Source organism: Euprymna scolopes, chromosome 32 (genome assembly GCF_053919585.1).
Source record: "Euprymna scolopes isolate OS-2025 chromosome 32, ASM5391958v1, whole genome shotgun sequence".
Lineage (NCBI taxonomy): Eukaryota > Metazoa > Mollusca > Cephalopoda > Sepiida > Sepiolidae > Euprymna > Euprymna scolopes.
The window spans coordinates 86621255-86642669 of record NC_136513.1 but is presented as its reverse complement, the minus strand read 5'-3'; the positions used below and the strand labels follow the sequence as shown (position 1 = coordinate 86642669).

The following is a 21415-nucleotide window of genomic DNA, read 5'->3' as shown; positions in this document are numbered from 1 at the left end:
CACAGACATACAGACACGTTCACTTATATATATATATATATATATATATATATTTCTGTAGAAATAGTCTTTATAAACTTATATTTCATTTTGATATATACCAATCCTTCTTTAAGAAGCTCAATGTAATTACAGGGCATACTTATTCATTATGATGGACTCTCCCATCGATTTCGACGTGCGAGGTTCCATTACAACTAAGTTGCTAGGAAATCCACACAGATGATTTGTTTCTAGTGGTGAAGTTTTTGTGTAGGACCATCCACACTTTTTGGTATTACTGCTAATCCTTTTCGGTGCAGATAGCTGACACAGGACAAAGTATACAGTAGACCGCAAGTTTTTACGGCACGATCACGTTGACACACAGGTTCTCGCCAGATACCTGAAATTAAACAACGTAGAGCCGGGGCAATACCAGATAGGTGACTATTTGGGAAGATTATGCGCTGTATGTACCGCGCCGAGTCGTAGAAATTTCCTGGTTGGTATCTGGAGGCGCATTTATTCACTAGGAGAGGTGCAACCCCCCGTATTCTTTAAAATATGAGAAGGAAGCTCAATCATTCATATAATATGTTCCATAAACTATATGTAACATCCAATTAATGAATTGACGACGATACTAACGAGCTTCAAAAGGCGAACCATTAAAAGATGCATCTGCCTTACTTAAAAAATGCTAGTTTTATTTTTGGTGTCTTTAAAAAAAAAACCCACCCAATATTTTTGCTGATGAGGAGACGTTGTTTCAAAAAACTAAATGATACAATTATTATCTAAGACTTATTATCTATCTCAATAAATCATCGTTTCCGAAACGATCGTACAATTTATTAATTTTGTTTGTTCTTCCTTATGAAACCGATTTTTAATTTTTAATTTTAATTACAAATTATCAATCATCTTACGCAATATAAAAATAGCTCAAGGACATATATGCCTATCGAGCTGATTATATATCTACATTATAACGAGCACTGCTTTTATTTTATTTTAATTGTATTAATGAATTTACTAATACATTAAAATATACTCTGCTCTTTAGACTCTTGTTCTAATCTCCTTCAAATATATATATATATATATATATATATATATATATATATATATATATATATCCTAGCAAAAGTACCCGTCGTTGAATTGGTTCAAAAACAGCCTACAGAAAATTGACTCTGATTTATGAAAGTATGATAGGTTATGAAAAGGAAGATTTGTAAAGAGATAGCTTCGAATTTGGGGGTATCAAAACCAAAGCAAAATATGATGCAAGTAAAAATAAAATAGATAAACCCCATAATTTATTATACCATACCTGTTCACACTGAAACACTTATCACAATATTCTGTGGATCTATATTAAAAAAAATCTTGTTTAACTTAGTGATATATTTCCATTCTATGGAGGTCAGGAGCGAACGAACACTCCATAATTTTATTATACCATATTTATTCAAACTGAAACATAATTATCAAAGTATACTTACGCAGATAGATATGAAAAGTCTTTATTAAAGTTTGTGCCTATTTCCATTCTATGGAGGCAAGGCGCGAACGAAAGCGCCACATTTTTATTATACCATCCCTATTTAAGTTAAAACATACTTATCAAAGCATTCTTATGTACATCTATATCAAAGACACTTGTAAACGTTTTCTTTTTTAATTTTTTAATTTTTTATTTCAATATTTTGTGGACCAGGCGCGAACGCAGACCCCACAATTTTAATGAACCACCGTTCTGCCAGATCAAACATACCCATTCCTGTGTCTCGAGACATATCTATCATTATATGTAATCAGTTTTAAAAATAGTCAACCATATAGGAGCCTATTCGTGACCACACACACACACACACACACACACACATCCAGCTTTATATTATATATATATATATATATATATATATATATATATATATATATATATATATATGTCAGAGGGAGAGAGTGATATAGAGATAGAAGGTAATAAATACAATAAAAATAAATTAATACTATTTCTGCTTTATAGTAGTGAGTCTATATATAAAGACGCCATCAAATGATGACCTTTGGTGCAGTCATTGTTTCGAACTTCATGATATTCCCTATATCCATTCGCAATTAAGTTCAATTTTCGATAGCCGATTTAATTGATTAGTCTCTGGAGAAAAATATTATGGTAATTGCTTTTCCGTTGGGACGCTAAAATCATAACTCATAGATAAATTTGGAATTGATCGATTTCTTTTCAACGATTTTTTGCCATATAGTTTCCGCATATATATTTTATAACGATATTTTATCTGTATAGCTAACGCGCTTTGGGAATCTGTAATTATACTGTAATGCAATTATAGTTAAATTATGAAGTGAATCGGAATTGTATGAAAGCGTGTTTCTGTTTTAGTAGAATAATATCATGGGGCCTCCGTTCGCGCCAGGTGTCCATAGAATTGAGATATACAACTGATTGCTTTTCAAAACCCGAGAAATTAAATAAACGACGATAGAAGTTCCTCGTGTTCTGGTCGTTTTAAAGCATTATTTTATGTAATTCCTGCATACAAGCTCTGATACAACTTTATTTAAAGGGCTAAAATAAACGGAAGATCATTGTACAGGTTGCTTAAAGTAATAGAACTTTGATAGCGGCACGCGCTCATCAGCGATATCTATGTATCTGATTTTCTATCTATACTTACTTAAGTTAATATAACTGTTTCTCTTTCCTACATAACCAAGTGCAAATGATGCTTTTGATTATTTAACACGTTTCTCTAAAGAAACCTCTATTTTTAACTCTAGTGTTTCCTTTTCAGAGTAAATATGTTTTAACTCATTTCAAAATGTTTTTAACATGTTTTATTAACTGTTTGCTCGTATATATATATATATATATATATATATATATATATATATATATATATATATAGTAATTATTATAGTAAATAATTAAGTCAGCCCTTTAAGAAACTCGTTTCTATCTTTGAGCACTTTCAGTTGAATTAAAAAGTCGGTCAATTTAGCTCTTATCTGCAGATCCTCATATAATGAGTAGATCACTCTGACTGACATTAAATACATTTAATGAAATAAATGTTTAAAATTCCGCACCATTTCTCTCGGTTAATGGTAACCGAAGGGATATGGTCCTTGCTAATCAAGCCAGAGAGGGTTTGTGTTGACGAGTTTGAATCTGTCAACTGGTGTTAATCGTGACACCCTGCACTGCAGATTCCTGAAAAGATTGAAACACTAGTGTCTGCAGGTATTTAATTATCATAGTAAAGCATTATGTTAGCCCCTTTAAGAATCTTGTTTCTCATCGTTCATCACTTTCATTTGAATTAAGTTGGTCAATTTAGCTCTTATGCATCGATCATCGTATAATGATTAGATCACTCTGACTGACGTAAAAAAACATTTAAAAATAAAATATTTAAATTCAACGTCATTTCACGCGGTTAACTGTAGCCGAATCGACAAGGCCTTTGCTAATCAAGCTAAAGTTGGCTTGTGTTGCAGGGTGCGAATCTATCGACTGGCGTTAATCGTGAGACCCTGCACTGAAGATTCCTGAAAGGATGAAACACTAGTGTCTGTAGGTATATTATTATTATAGTAAATAATATATATATATATATATATATATATATATATATATATATATATATATATATATTTATATATAGTAGATTTTGCCTAATAGATTTTTTTTGTTGCCTAATTCTCAATGTACTGTCTTTCCCAGTTTATCTTGTTTATTATTATTATTATTATTATTATTATTATTATTATTATTATTATTATTATTTTAATGATTATTATTATTTCAATTATTATTATTATTCGCTCACAAGGAGCTTTCACACAGGTCATCAAAGATCTCTCCTTGAAAACAGCCAGTGGAGTTCCCTGGAAGCTGAGTGACAACAAGTCTCTCCGATTTTCCAGTACTCTACACCTCTTTCGATACTATTTGTAAATAAGTTTGCATTATCGCAACAGCTGCTTATTATTGATTTCTCGTTGGCAGCGGCTATTGGTCTTCACTGAAATTAGAGTGGCAATAAGCCTCCCCAAGGTCCCAGTTTTCTTCGTACTTATCCAGCGGAGAACAGGTCAGTGCTCTCTTCTCGGTCTTTCTTTCCTCCTTTACTCTACTTGGCTGTTTGTTCTCACTTTTTTAAGGGGGGGGTATTATTATTGTTGTTGTTGTTGTTGTTGTTGTTGTTGTCGACGTCGTCGTCTCGTGCGTTTGATGTTAATAATTCGCCCAAGTTTTTTTAGATTTTGTAAGTATGTAACACGAAATTAAATTAAGTTAAATGATTTTACGTTTGATTACCATTGCTTTCGTTCCGCCATCTTGGAAATCTTAGAAACTAAAGGAAAATACGAAAGTAAAGCTAGAAAATATATCTGATTTTCGTTTAAAATACCTAAATCGATTATAAGTTTCAATTAAATTTATCCGGCTATAACTCAAGATGCTTAGTTAGAATACATACATTAGTAAACAAAATATACGGTAAACGTTATATTGAGCTAGTTGGCTCCCAAAATCAATGACTTTTTTTTCGATTTGTGTTATATGGTTTCTGGTTTCCCTTAGATTGCAAATTAATGTACCAGATTTCTTTCCGATTTTCGCGAATTTTTAAAAAAAATAAATATTGTATATTTTCATTATTAATTAATCCCAACGTATTTATCATTATATTATGTTGGACCCAATATAAAATAATTATTTTAAAAGTTAAAAAAAAAACGACAAGAACCAAAAACAGATTGTTTAGTTTATGATTTATTTGTTTCCTTTGACGGTAATGCTTGAAATATGAAGACATATATCCTGCAAGGCTAAACATTAAAACATGAGTCAATAGCTATTACGTTACGCATACATATTCGTAGTGCCGTCGTTCGACCTTCGCATGGGAATTTCCATATTTTTTATTGTCATACTTTTGCACAGATTTTCCTCGGCTAAAAACCAAATATAAAGTTTCTATATATTAAGGTTAATGTCTGGAGACCAAAAATTAACAGAAGGGTTTGGTAGGCAATTTTTGAATAACATCTTTCTGTGCTGTTACATCAAACCAAAAAGGTAACATACCTTATTCCGTCGATTGATATTAATTGGTCTTCAAAGCTGCAATGAAAATTTCTTTCAAGCAATAAACGACAATCGCCACCCGGGATAGATTTTATGCAACTTTATTTCCTGGCGTTCCTTCATGTTGAAGTTCCACGCTTCCGTGGTCTCTGCATCTTGTATGACATCCACTCGTTTTGCTTGGGTTATTATTATTATTATTATTATTATTATTATTATTATTATTATTATTATTATTATTATTATTATTATTATTATACAGGGTGTTCCAAAAGTCATGGGCACGTTTTGACATTAAATATTAATTATAGGGATCTGAAACAGAATTGGAAATCAGTGGCCTTACAAAAAATTAACGCATTGAACTTCAAAATGGCACCACTTTTACCATTCATCGTACAGCAGATTCCTTAATATTTCTACATTTTTCATTATTGAAATCCGTTGTATCTACTCGGCCTCCCCTCTTATTCCAATCTCTCTTCTTTAAAAAAAAAAAACGTTTTCCGGTATCGTCCCTACTATTAGTGGTGTTACCTTTACTTTCTTCATTAAAACATGAGTCAATAGCTATTACGTTACGCATGCATATTCCTAGTGCCGTCGTTCGACCTTCACATAGGAATTTCCATATTTTTTATTGTCATACTTTTGCACAGATTTTCCTCGGCTAAAACCCAAATATAAAGTTTCTTGTATATTAAGGTTAATGTCTGTAGACCAAAAATTAACAGAGGAGTTTGGTAGGCAATTTTTGAAAGAAATATATACAAGCATACATAAATATATATAGAAAGAGGTTTGTGTTTACACAAACCTCTTTACACAAATATTATGTACCTTTTTACGCAAAGACGATGTTTACGAGAATATGCAAATTATCAGATGAGTGCAATGCCACGTACCATATATAAACAAAGTTGTTGTTTTTTTTTAATAAATAAACATGTTTTTTTTTTAAATATGACTATCAAGACACAAACATACGCACTTATAGGAGTATAGATATATACATATATGCAATTTTTAAAAGTTAATCATTTAATATTTTCTTTGTTGATAGTTTTTGGTGGAGGTGTTTGGAAATTCTAAGTAAGAAATATTTTTTGTGTGCGTATGTAAAGCTTAGTTCGTATTAAAGTTAGTTGTATATGTAGCGTTCAAATGCTGGTGTAAGGTAAACTGGAAATAAATGTTGATATATTGGAATTATTCATATTAAAGATATTTTTGAAAGAAAAAGGAAAAAAGAAAACGCGTGAATGTAATGTTTCTAAAATAGATGAATAAAAGAAAAAAAAACAGCAAGAGAGAAAGAGAAAGAAGTGGAAGGTGGTGGTGTTGTTTATATGGAAGAGGAAGAATAAGAAGAAGGAGAAAAAGAAAAAAGTAGTAGGAAGTAATGTGCTAAAATAAACAACAACAAAAAAAATTAATGCAAAAAAGAAACATAAAGAAAAGTTGCAGGAAGCGATATTTCCGAAATAGGAAAACGAGAAGAAAAAAGAAAAGTAAAAAAAGAAAATTGTAGGAAGCGATGTCGCCGACATAGAAAAAGGAAGAAAAAGAAGATTGTAAAGAAGATTTTAAAAAAATAGGAAGTAGAAAGCAAATACAGTAAAAATAGATTTTAAAAAAGAGTTGTAGAAAGCGATGCTGCCGAACCAGAAAAAAAATAAAATAAAAAGTCGAAGAAAAACGTGTCTTATATGGTTTTATATAATAGGGGTGGTAGATATTTACTTGCTATCCACCTCAGCAAGATGTGACACAAGAGCGAGAAAGTGGGGATGTCAAGCAAGCGCCCTTAAAGGAGAGACACTTCTTGCCTAGCAAAAATTTGCTGGGGGTTCCCCAGTCGGAGTGTCCCAGGCAGCAAGCGATAAACTTATCCCACCCGAAAACCGGGTGGCAAGACTTAGGATATTGAACATCCTTGGTAATACCCAGGCGGTGTACCTCAGTTCGACAAGTACTGGGCCAATTCCTGGCCCCGCATCTGTCGGCATGATTGTCAAGAATCCGTTCTTGACAGGTACTTTTCTACCCAGTTTCAAAGCAACCGAGGTAGCAAGGATGCCCATCCTCTAACATTGAAAATAATGCGAGGGTGGATATTTGAATGCTGTCCACCACAGCATTGTGTGACACAAGGGTCTAGAAAGTGGGATGTCAAACAAGCACGCTTAAAGGAATTGTACTCTTTCCTAGCAAAAATAGCCTGACCATTCCTGTTGGCATTCCCAGGTCAGGGCGCCTTAGGCAGTAAGCAACGAACTTACTCTACCCGACAGCAAGGTGGCAAGGCATGGAAGGGTGGAGCTCCTTGTGATACCAAGACGGCGTACCTTAGTCCGACACCTGTCGGGCTGATTGTGAAAAACAGATTTTAGACTGGTATTTTTCTACCCAGTGTCCAAGTAACTCAAATAGCAAGGAGTCCTATCCTCCAGCAATAAAAATAATTCGAGGATATGATTAAATAAAATTTGAAGGTTCTACTTATAGACACTGGCGATAGGAACTGACCAATCATATGAATCCACGTTCTGTTAGCAACCAATCAGAGACCGATGAGTAGAGAAAACTTCAGATATGCATTGAATTTTGTAGATGATTATTCCGGTTTAATTATGATCTATTTCTTAAAATCAAATCTGATACTTGATTCCATAAAGTTTATTCACTCTGATAATGGAAGGGAATTTACTAACAGAGACGTTGAACTTTTATTAATTAATTATTTATTATCAAACATGAGAAATCAACCCTTCATTCACTTCACCCAAAACCGTTTTCATCTCCTAACTTATACAGATTGGCTACCCATCGGAAACTATTCTGAAATTAAACATGGCTTTCAATTCAAAAGGTTATGGACACGGCGGATGAATCTACTTTGATGTATCGGAACCAAAATTCCAAGAAAAAGAAAAAGTGAGAAATAGTAAGAAAAAGAAGTAGAAAAAAAGAAGTCGTAAGAAGCGGTTGTTATTTATTGTGAGGACAGTGTCAATTTAGGTTGGTTGTTTGGTTGTTTTTGTTTTACGGCATATCAACCCTTTTCGGGTTATTTAATGCTGAATCCAAAGATTCTGAAGATAAAATTTTTAACATAATATATTTGTTGTTTTCGCATCGGTTTCTATTTAACCCATGGTTGGGACCCTAACAGGTACAACCACTCCGGGTCAGAGTGGACCTGCGAGCAATCGCAATAAAAGGGTGGCTCCACACTCCCCAAAGCCCACAAGCTGGGGCCTCCCCACTGGATATAGTTTAAGGTCATATCCAGGACCGTCAATTTAGGAATTTTAAAATAGACTGAAATTTGGTTAGTTAAATAAAGAAGGTTTAACTTACGTAAACTTTGCTGAGGTGATAGAGATCATACTAATAAATTTGCAAAAAACGCGTTTGCGAACAGACGTGTGAACGACTCTGTGGAAGCAGAAATGGGAACAAGTGAAAATGTAGACAGAGACTCAAACCCTGACAAGGGAAACTGTAAGAGGAATAATACCATGTATATATATATATATATATATATATATATATATATATATATATATATATATATATATATATATATATATAACATGTTGGTATGACGTTTTGTTTTTAGTTGGGACTAATAAAAAGGCATGTGGTTCTTTTAGTCTGAAACAAGCAAACATATTCGAATCGTTTTTCCATGTTTGTTAACTATATACACTTGTGAAGAAACTGTCTCACACACGACGAATATTTTATATACCTGCAAGGCACAATAGATATTTCTACAGTCTATATATATGTTTTCATTAGATATCAAATACACTGTTATATTAATCATTAGACGACACACTAGAGACCGCAAAGTTACAGAGACATCTGTTTAGTAGACGCTGTTTAAATATAATAACCTTGTTACATAACACGATGTTGCCGAAAACAATAGAAAGATAGAGAAGTAAAATAAGAAAAGGAAAAGAAAAAAAGAAGGTAGAAGTGGTAATAAAAAATGCAGAAAAAAGAAAAAAAAGGTTTATGAAGCGATGTTGCCAAAATGAACGACAAAGATAGAGAAAAAGAGAAAGAAGGTCGAGTAGCTCTATTCTACTTTCTCATTCGTGTTGACTAATGCATTGTCTCAGAATTTATAGTCTGTATGCACCGCACAGGTTAGAAATGTGTTGCCTAAACTTGGAAATCTACATATTAATACGATAGCGTGTGTGTTATTTTGTGTGTCACGCTTACATCTTTATTCTTCCGAGTGACTGTCGTTTAATTTTTACTAGCCCGGGTGTTTGGAGGTGTGTGTTGAACAACAAAAAAATATGGTGGTAGTCGACAGGCTCGAACCCGTGACCCGAAGACGGAAAGGAAAGTGAAAAACAATCTGACGTCTTACTGCTACTCCATGACGCGACCAAAACTTCGGAACGCTAAAATTGGGCAAAGCCCATCCAATCGATATGATGACTTGCAAAAATGGCTCGCAAAACATCGACTCCTTCTTATAAAGAACTGCCCAGTGGAGGATGAAGGAATTAATGGTTTTGGTCAATTTTTCGTCTGAGATTCAAAATGATAAAGATCTCGTCAAAATCCGTCGACTCTGTCAAAAGATTTAGGCATACATACATGCATGCATACATACATACATACATACATACATGTAAACACACAGGTTAGATTTATATTATAGATGATCTACCATTTCTTGTAATAAATAATTTTACCAAAAATGTTTCATGTATTTTGGTTTCGGTTATAGATGACTAGCGAGGGGTACCCGGCGTTGCCCAGGTGTTTGGAGGTGTGTATGTAAACTCCGGGGGTAGGGGAGGATAAAAAAAGTAAGTATGATCGAGGCAAAGTTGTAAATTAAAGTGTGAAAAAAAAAACGTGCGACGTTAACCATTGCCCCACCGCGAGATGTTAACGGAAACACGTTTGAATTTATTTAATTACTTGGATTTGGCAGGTGCCCGTTTTAATGAGTGAATGAGGTCAAGTTTGACTGCGGGATACTATTTCATTTACTGCGGAACACTTTTTTTAAATTTTTATTTTTCCAAGATGTTATAGGAAAAAGACTAACCCACATGCGGCGAGCGACACATATTGAATATTTATCTTCCCGAAATCGATCAAATTAAATAGACAGGCGAGCTTCGTTGTTAACTGTGAGATATTACGATTTATATGTGATATAAAAAAAGTTTTAAAAAGTTTTGAACCGACCGACCGCTTCTCTGAAAAAAGCCTTTTGTAGGCATACAGAAAAAGCGAACACACATACATACATACATACAGTTTCGCTTATATATATATATATATATATATATATAGATGACACTTAAGTAATCTATTTGTTTTATAAATAATTTTACCAATAATTCTTCATAAGTGTTAGTTCTGGTTTCGACTGTAATGAAGAAACATGTTATATATCTTTCTTCGTAAGTTTTGGTTTCGGTTTCGATTTAAGCTGATACACCAAATCATATGCATATATTTTTTATTTTGCAAACCAAAACCTTATAATAAATAATAATCGATAGAAAATTGACTCTATAATAATATATACGAAATCTGCATACATTTAAATATCATACTTAAGCCCATTTTACAAGCGAGCTATATCGGGCGTCCCCGCCTGCCTAGATAAATACTTTTGCAGTTTTAGCAAAAGAGCTACAATAATATCAGGGCGTCTCAAGTAATACTTAACATCCGCAACATGCCAACATCAATATATTACATATGAAAAAGTCTGCTGTGGAATTTCCACAGGTCCCGCTAGTCTATAGAAATGTTTTTACCACAAAATATGGTTTATTAGATGGCATGTATCATTTGAAGACCAGATAAAAGTCTCTTATGACGAAGCGAACTTCAATTATTCTCATCGCTCTAGCTTTTCGAAATCTGTAGTTTGCGCCTTTGTTCCATCGCTTCGTCATCGTGTCCAGTCTAGTTACTTCCATTGTCTTCAACGTTTGACACACGCCGCTTGCCATTTCTACAGAAAAGTAATTTCATTTCTCCTTTTTTTCTCTTAGCCCGTGAATTAACGAAACATCTAATCAACTTAATGCGCCAATATAATTTTGTTAACAAGTAATCAAATTTATAAATTATGGTGAACTTATTGCTTCAAAAAATATGTATAGTTTACAAATCCTTTGAAGTGAAAAAATAGCGGCAGTCATTTGTGTGAAGCTATGAATGTAGGATTTGTGTATTAGAGCCAGATGCATTCTAAAATGGAATGCTGTGCTACGTTTGGACGGGAGCTGATCGTGCTATATGCACTAGTATATAACAAGTCTATTTAATATATGTATATATTTACGTCTTCATACATGTCATCTATGTTTATGTATGTTTGTATCGTCGTCCGTATCGTCTCAATGGCATTTAAGTGTATGTACGTCCCGATGCGTGTGATTACGTCTAGTGTGTATATATGTGTCAGTTTGTATATCTATGATCGTCTTGTGTTCATAATGTTCCTCGAGTAGATCCGTATGTGAGTAAATGTCTATCCATTCAATGCACAGTTCACCAAACGCAAGTAATAGTATACAAAGACAGTTCTTTTTAACAAAGGGACGAATAACATCTTTCTGCGCGGTTACATCAAACCAAAAAGGTAACATACCTTATTCCGTCGATTGATATTGTTTGGTCTTCAAAGCTGCAATGGAAATGTCTTTCATGCAATAAACGACAATCATCACCCGGGATAGATTTCATGCAACTTTATTTCCTAGCGTTTTTTCATGTTGGAGTTCCACGCTTCCGTGGTCTCTGCGTCTTGTATGCCATCCAGTCGTTTTGCTTGTATTATTATTATTATTATTATTATTATTATTATTATTATTATTATTATTATTATTATTATTATTATTATTATACAGGGTGTTCCAAAAGTCATGGACACGTTTGGACATTGAATATTTATTATAGGGATCTGAAACAGAATTGTAAATCAGTGGCCTTACAAAAAATTAACGCATTGAACTTCAAAATTGTACCACTTTTACCATTCATCGTACAGCAGATTCCTTAATATTTCTGCATTTTTCATTATTGAAATCCGTTGTATCTACTCGGCCTCCTCTCTTATTCTAATCTCTCCTCATTTTTAAAAAACGTTTTCCGGTATCGTCCCTAGTGCTCCTACTATTAGTGGTGTTATCTTTACTTTCTTCATTTTCCAGATCCCTTTCAGCTCTCTGGCCATTATCATGGATTTGCTTAGCTTTTCAGTATCCTTGATCTTCACACTGTGGTCTGCTGGAACGGCAAAGTCGACAATCTGGCAGGACTTTTCCTTCTTGTTTACTATTATTATGACATCAGGTCTTATTGATTGGATGGGTATATCTGTTTGTACATCGATGCCCCATGGGATCTTCTGACTTCCCTTATCCAGTACTGTTGCCAGTTTGTGTTTGCACCATTTGTCTGTGTGTTCAAGATGCAATATTTGTATAATTACAATATACTGCCTTCCCCTACTTGATCGTGTCTATTTTTATATTCTTTTAGGGTTAATTTGCCGTATTAACTTAATATGTGGTGTATTGTTTCGGCTCTTTGTATGCAGAGTCTGCATTTTCTGTTTTCTTATTCCGATACTTGCATTCATGTGGCTGGTTTTAGTTGCGTTATCTTGTGCAACTCTTTATCGTGGATTTCGTTTCATTGTTAACGTTTCCTTTTCGTAGCCATTTCCAAGTGTTGGTCACTTCTTTTGCCATATTTATGAATCGTCTATGTAACTGATTCTGTTCCCATTTTTCTTTCCTCTGCTTATGTCCAGTCTCTTTCTCTATCTTGTTTGTTTCTTTCGTTTCTTTTGCCGCAGTTATTATTATTATTATTATTATTATTATTATTATTATTATTATTATTATTATTATTTTTATTATTATTAATATTATTTTATTATTAATATTATTTTATTATTATTATTATTTTTATTATTATTATTATTTTTATCATTATTATTATTTCTATTATTATTATTATTACTATTTTTATTACTATTATTATAATTATTATTATTTAATTATTATTATTTATTATTATTATTATTATTATTATTATTATTATTTTATTGTTATTATTATTATTATTTTATTACTTTTATTATTATTATTGTTATTATTTTATTATTAATATTATTTTATTGTATTATTATTATTACTATTATTTTATTATTATTTTTATTTTTGTTATTATTATTGTTATTATTATTATTGTTTTCATTATTTTATTATTATTATTATTATTATTATTTTTCATTATTATGATTTTTATTTTATTATTACTATTATTAATATTATTTTTATTACTATTATTCTCATCATTTTTATTACTATCATTATTATTATTATTATTATTTTTATTATTATTAATGTTATTATTATTTTTATTATTGTTGCTATTTTTATTATTAGTAGTATTTTATTATTAATCTTATCATTCTTATCATTGTTATTATTACTTATTATTATTATTATTATTATTATTATTATTATTATTATTATTAGTATTTTATTATTATTTTTATTTTTATTATTATTATTTTATTATTATTATTTTTATTATTTTAAGTATTATTATTATTTATTTTTTTTATTATTACTATTATTTTTTTTATTATTATTGTTATTGTTATTATTATTTTTTGTTATTATTATCATTTCTATTATTATCATTATTTTATTATTATTATTATTATAATTATTATCATTATTGTTTTTGTTTTTATTATTATTATTATGTTTATTATTATTATCATTTTTATAATGATTATTATTATTTTTATTATTATTATTATTTATTATTGTTATTATTATTATTATTTTTATTATTTTTATTGTTAGTATTATTTTTATTATTATTATTATTATTTTCATTATTATTATTATTATTTTTATTTTTATTATTATCATTATTATTATTTATTATTATTATTTTTATTATTATCATCATTATTATTATTGTTTTTGTTATTATTATTATTTTTATTATTATTTTTTTTTTATTATTAGTTTATTATTATTATTTTTATTATTTTTATTATTATTTATATCATTATTATTATCATTATTATTATTATTATTATTATTATTATTTTTATTATTTACTTATTAAGAGTAGAAATATAGGCTATCATCAAAGATTTATTTTTAATAACAACTTGTATTCTCTCGAGTCTGAGTGACAAGTCTCCCCAGATTCCCGGTGTTGTTCACCTCTTTTAATAAACTCTGCAAAAGAATTTGTGTTGTTGTAACAGTTTCGTACTATTGATTATTCGTTGGCAGCGACTATTAGTCTCATTGAAATTTGGGTGGCTAAATATTTCTCCAATGTTGCAATATTCTTTGCACTCATCTAGTAGAGGTCTGGCTAGTGCTTTCCCTACTAGGTATTTTCATCCCCCTTGACCGTCCCTATATATTTGGTTTGGTGTCAGTTTATGGTGACATACATACAAACATAAAAAAGGGGAGTGGCCGGAACGCAGAGGCGCATCACTGTACCTTACAATTATACCGTCTCAGTTTTCACCATGTGATGTTCTTTTGTGTTTTACATCTGTAGCCGTTTCGTTTGCGTCTGTAGATCGTCCAGTTTGCGTTTGTAGATCGCATTCTAGGGGTTTTATAAATATTTCTGCAGTGTTAGTTATTCGTTGTATTTTTCAGCCATCCCTCTGATTCCAATATCTCCTATTCTTTTCTTTCGAAGTTTTTTTCGATATTCATTCTAGCGCTCATGCTATAAGAAATGTTATCTTGACATTCGCCATTTTCTATAGTTTTAGCTCCCTGGCTACTTCTGCGTATTTGCTTCTTTTCTGTGTCTCTTTCGTCCTCACTCTATCGTCTGCTGGAGCAACAAAATCTACAATCTGGCAGGATATTTCCTTCTCGTTAACTATTATGACATCCGGTCTTCTTGCTTGGATGGATTTATATATTTCTATATTCATGTGTCAGAGGATCTTGTGACTTTCATTTTACCTGTACTTCAGGCGGTTTTTTCGTTTACTATTTGTCTGTGTATTCAAGATGTAATTGTTTTTTTTTTATAATTGCAAATGAGCTTCCTTCTCCACTTAATTGTGTGTATTTTTGTTTTCTCTTCGAGCTATTTTGCATTCATTTCTTAAGTGGTACATTGTTTGTCTCTCTGTTCACAGAGTCTGCATTTGCTGCTTTCTCGTGCTTTTTCAACCATTACTTAGCTGTTATTTGTTTAATCTTGTGAGGCTGTTATAAGGGATTCAGTTTCCCTGTTTAGGTTTTCTTTTTGTAGCTATTACCAAGTTTTTTTTTTAAGTCTTATACCATTGTTAATTTTTATAAATCGTCCGTGTAGCTGATTCTCTTCCCGTTGTAGTGGATTGTGTGTTGTCATATGTTTACTGGTCTTTTGGTCAAGATTCCTTAGTTCTTCTAGTGACACTGCTTATATGTTTGTTCCTTTTATTAGGTTTTTACTATATAGTTTCGTTTTGAGGAATTTTCTTGTTCTTCTAAGGTATCATTTTCCAATTTTCTCTTTTCATTTATGTTGCTTAAATAGTGGCTGCTATCAGAACTCCCAAGTATTTACAGTGCACAAAGTTGCGACACCAATTAGCAGTTTAAAAGCTTAAGACACCAATTAGCAGTTTATGAGGTCACGACACCAATAAGCAGTTTATAAGTTTATTACGCCAATAAATTGTTAGTAAGTTTACGACACAAATAAACAGTTTATGGAGTAACAGTACCAAAAAAGTCGTTTACAAAGTTACGACACTAATAAGCGCTTTATGGATTTATGACATGAATAAACAGATTGTAACGTTTGATGGACAATAACGTCCTTGTAATATTATGGTACTAATAAGCAGTATAAAAATTTATGATGATGACATTCCGGCACCAATTATCAGATTATTATGTTAGATGTGGAACCTGTTTCTAACCTACAGATGATCCGTAGTCATCACCTTTACGGAAAACATCTAGAAGCAGTTGAAACGTTGTATGTCATCACTGTATAAGTAAAGCCTCTTTCTCTAGTAGTATTATAAGTAGTATTATAAGCAGCAGTAGTAAGGCAGTAGTAGTAGTAGTAGTAGTAGTAGTAGTAGTAGTAGTAGTAGTAGTAGTAAATATCATTGTTCTTTATGCTTGTAATAATAAACTAATACAAAAGAACATATCCATTATTTGCTCTGGACTGAGAATATTTTCCTCGTTGCTTATTCATATTTTTTCCATCAACTTCATCTAGAGAATTTCATCTTTTCTCGCATCTCCCGTGGAGGTGGCGTAACACTATTGATGTTTATCACACAAGAGTGTGCCTTCCCGCCTTAATGTCACATCCTAGGACGTACTTCAAACTAAAATCGTAAACTTTACAGGGAATTCATCGCATTTCTATTGCGTCTAACATCAGTATAATAACAGAGAGAAGTTGTTTTACGCATACGCATCTATGTTGATATGAAGTAATAACAAAAGCTAACCTTAGTTGTCGATGTTTATTCATTACTAGCAGGACTCGTTAACCGGCATTACCCGGTGGAATCATGCCCCTTCCCCTCGTAAGAAGTTTAATTACGGCTGTTGTTGGTATTGCCCAACCCCCAACCTTTAACTCCCTTATGTTAAGATCGGCTTTTGGAATAAACGCTCCCAACATCCTTATGGTCAGAATGGCTTACAGAATGGACACCCCAACCTACCTCTGTTAAGAACGGTTTTCAGAATAGACACCCCATTTTGTGGGAGGTGGGTTGTCAAAATATTTGTCCTAAACTTAATCGTGATAATCGTTGTCATGATCCCCACGCGTAAGTACCATGAACCAACCTTGAATTTTTGTGTGTGCAGTGTCGGTTTGAAAAAATGTAAATGTTGGGTTCTTATGTATTTTTATTACTCTGCTTAAATAATAATGTTATTATTATTTTGAACATGTTAGAGAAGTGTGTTTTGTAAGTAATTTGTGCTTCAACTTAAAAAAATAATAATCACATTATTACATGTTAAATAATAACCTTATAAAAATTTCCCTGTGTAAACTTTGTGAAGCCTTTATAATATAAGCAAATTGTTTATATCAAAATGTAGAAAAAAACTTATGCGTACATCAAGTGAGATATCCGAGCTGATCTTTAAGATCCTCTTTTAGTTATAGGGCGTGCGTCGGTCAAGAAAAACAAAACAGTTAAAAAAAAAAACGTGAAAGTCGGTAAAAACATTGCCCAAAAACTTCTATTAAATATTAGTGTTTTTATAACGCAAATAGGTCACAAGTACATATGTAAATCAAAATGTTTTTTTTTTGTTTGTTTGTTTTTTTTTTGGTTTGGTTTGTTTGTTTTTGTTTTACGGCATATAGACCCTTTTCAGTTTATTTAATGCTGAATCCAAATATTTTGAAGAAAAAATTAGTAATAGAATATATTTGTTGTTTTCAAGTCGGTTTCTATTTAACCCATAGTTGGGACCCTACACAGGTACTACCAGTCCGGGTCAGAGTGGACCTGGGAGCAATGGCAATTAAAGGGTGGCTCCACACTCCCCAAAGCTCGCTGGATATAGTTTCAGGTCATATCCAGGACCATTTCTTTGTTAAATAAATTCTGCAACTGTAGTTTCTATAAAATAACTTTGTGCTTAATCACGTTGAACGGTAATTTTGTACAAGGAATAGCATTAAAAAAATCGAAAAACTACCTGTTTGCGCAAAATGATAAAAGGGTAATTTTGATTTAAACACAAATGGGTCACAAATAAAGTAGGTAAACCATAATATTTGATTTTAATCTGAAAACTACTTATTTGCGGACAATTTATATGTGATTTTCATTTGTAAAACACAAGTGGGCCCCTAATAACGTAGGTAAACGATAATTTTTATTTTAATGATTTCGCAACTGTATTTTCTGTAAAATAAGTTGGTGCTTAAAACGCAAATATCTCCCAAATATCGTATGGTTAACCGATTTTTTTTTTAACAATTTCGCCACTGTATTTATGAAATAAACTTAATAATAAAAATAATAACAATGCTCAAAATCAATTAAATTGATTTATAATCGAAAAACTACTTATTTTAGAACCATTGCAATGCAGTATTTGATGTAAGCATACTATTTCCCCTATAAAATTCTAAGAAGTTCGGTGTATAAGATTATTAATGCAGGTGTATACGATTAAACATACAAAATACAAAAAAAACTTCTGACCGTAGTGTTTAGAAGTAAAGGAAACACCTGAAAACTTTTATGTTCTGTCTAAATAGAAAAAAAAGAAGTGCGCATTTTTTCTAAAAGGTGTTTCTCTCTTGCTCTCTATCTATATCGCTCTCTCTCTCTTTCTCTCTCTCTCTCTCTCTATATCGCACTGTTTTCTCTCTCAGTCTGTCACTGTCTATCTCTTTCTTTATATCTCTCTCTCTATGTAGATATCAGTCTATCTCTGTCTCAGCCTGCCTCCCTATAAATCTATCTTACGCTGTCTGTGTGTCCGTGTGAATGTATTTACATAATGTGTTATTCGCCCGCTGGTATCGCAAACTTCGAATACGTTTGTGTTTTAATTTGCATATAACAATAAGTTGAAATGATCACTGAAGAAGTTAATTATAGCGGAGAAAAGGAAAATGAAACAGAAAGGAGACCGATTGTTTAGCGTCCATGTTTTTTTAACAGCTAATGTGTTCGCTTATTCAATAAGGGGCCTATTCTCGAATAAGCGCGTTGAGAGGTAGCAACCAATGAGAAGGGATGGAAATGTGTAAGGGAGAAATCATTATGTTGAGTAAGAGAAATGAAAAGTTAATTCTTAGTATAGGAGTTTATCATCCAGTTAAGAAGGGTGACTGGAAAACATAGTAAGAATGTGTATATATTTTCCGATGTAGATTGGGGGCAGGAGGAGTACTGTAGAAAAAGAGGGAAAAATAAAAACTAATTCTTCTGTAGATGATGGCAATCGTAATGATGCCTCTCCTAAGGTGCTATATAGGGTTTTAATCTAACAAATAAATGTGTCTATGACGGCCGTCAAAAGTTAGAGAAGACGGCTGGTAATAGTTTAGACATAATAAATTTGCATGTGACATCTGTTCTTGCAAACCTATGGTAATTTGGTCTAGAACGGGAAACTGGGCTCTTTTATTATATATAGGGATAACGTTTATCATCGTAGAAAGAATATTCGGCATTGACGTCACGGCGACAGGAAGCCTTCAAACCCACATAATGAATTAGCAGAATTGATATTTCCCTTTTTACTTAACCAGTAGAAAAAATAGAAAATTATCTATCCACCTATGTATCTATCTTTATAGCTATCTAACTATCGCACTTTCTCTCTCTCTCTCTCTCTCTTTCTCTCTCTCTCTTTCTCTGTATATATATATATATATATATATATATATATATATAATGATTGTTTCATCTTTACAGATGACCGCTCTCCCGCCCAACAAAAAAACATCAGCTTTCCTCCAGTTCATCTCACATGGCCACACAGGTTGCTCTTCAAACCAGCAACTGACATACATGCCTCCTCAGACAAAGTAAACTTGAACTTCCTGCCACACACCACACAGGTTGTCTCATCAGGTCGCAGAGGTAGAAGCGTTTTTCGTGACTTTATTTGGTTTACATATCTACTTTTGGACGGTAGCGTTCACATTTTTCACAATTCCAGCCAGCCTCACAAGCATCCAATTTCTTAACACACTCTTTACGCCTGTTCCGTTCATTGTTTCCCATATGTTGCAACGCTCCGAGACAACCCCTCGTCACTAACTCCTATTTTCAGCTATCTCTTACAATCTCTCAACATTTATGCAAATCCCTCAGTCTCTTCTCTGGTTTATAATATGAGCGCTTGCCAGCCGCCAGTTCACCGTAGAACAGTTGATTATATATATATATATATATATATATATATATATATATATATATATATATATATATATATACATACATATATATATATGTGTGTGTGTGTGTGTGTGTGTGTGTGTGTGTGTGTGTGTGTGTGTGTGTGTGTGTGTGGACTGACCACCGCTTCCTCCGCTCTACCATGAACATCAAACTGAGGCGGAGGAGGAGGACACAAAGGAAACAGCTCCGCCCCACATTCAACGACGACAGTCTGGTAGACACAAACAGGGTGAAACAATTTGAAAACACTCTTATTGAGGGGCTCGCTGAAGAATATCCAGATGGCGTGGAGGAACATTGGAAAGCCCTTAAGACTACACTTCTTGAGACCAGCAAAGGCATCATTGGCTCTTAGACCAGGAAACACCAAGACTGGTTCGATGACAACGACGTCGAAAAACATCTTCTTGACGCCAAGATAAAATCCTTCTGCACGTGGCAAAATGACATCAACTGTATGGCCAAAAGGCAGGCTCACTCCAAGGCAAGGGAACTCGTCCAGACTAGAGTAAGAGAGCTAAAGAAGAAATGGTGGAAGGAGAAGGTTCTCGAAATCCAGAGGCTTGCTGACACAGGAGACACAATGGGTTTCTTTAATGCAACTAAAGCTGTGTATGGACCAGGCTATCTGGGCCTAAACCTTCTCCGGTCAAAGCTGAAGGACAGTGTGGGCATCAGTTGCAAATCGCAAGGGCACTTTCAGTAGCTCCTAAATCGAAACACCACACTTGAGCGGAAAACTATCAACCAGATCCCTCAGCGTCCTGGCATGGAACACCTGGGTGACCCCCCCCCACGGAAAGGGAGGTCTAGGATGCCATCGGGAAATTGAGCAACAAGGCCTCTGGTGTGCTGACAAAGGGAACTACAGTCCTGATTATGAAGGCTAAGACAAAAGGGGGTGAAGTGGCAAACTTTAGACCAATCACTTGCCTCTCAGTGTTGTGAAAACTTTTCATTAGCATACTGTCTGAAAATATCCATGATCATTTGGACCAAAACAATTTGCTGCCTAAAGAATAGAAAGGCTGCCCATAAAGATCACTTGGCACCAAGGATCAGCTTCTGATCGATAAAATGGTTCTAAGAAATTGAAAAAATATCAACCAAACTTGTTATGGGCTGAGTAGACTATACAAAGGCATTCGGCATGGTTCTACATTCATGGATACGCAAATGCTGTGAAATTTTCCGAATAGTCCCTAACATCCGAGCATCTATAATAAATAGCACGAAGAATTGGGAAATGATGTATTAGACACCAATTTTACGAAATGTTGTATAGGATAAGGTGAAAATTAAGAAAGGGATCTCCCAGAGTGATA

General features: G+C 32.9%; 1 pseudogene; it reads right to left on the bottom strand.

The window, feature by feature from the left end:
* The window catches only part of LOC145256179 (cyclic AMP-responsive element-binding protein 1-like), a 33648-nt pseudogene extending 13155 nt beyond the window's left edge, over nucleotides 1-20493 (bottom strand).
* Between the last annotated feature and the right edge of the window lie 922 nt (nucleotides 20494-21415).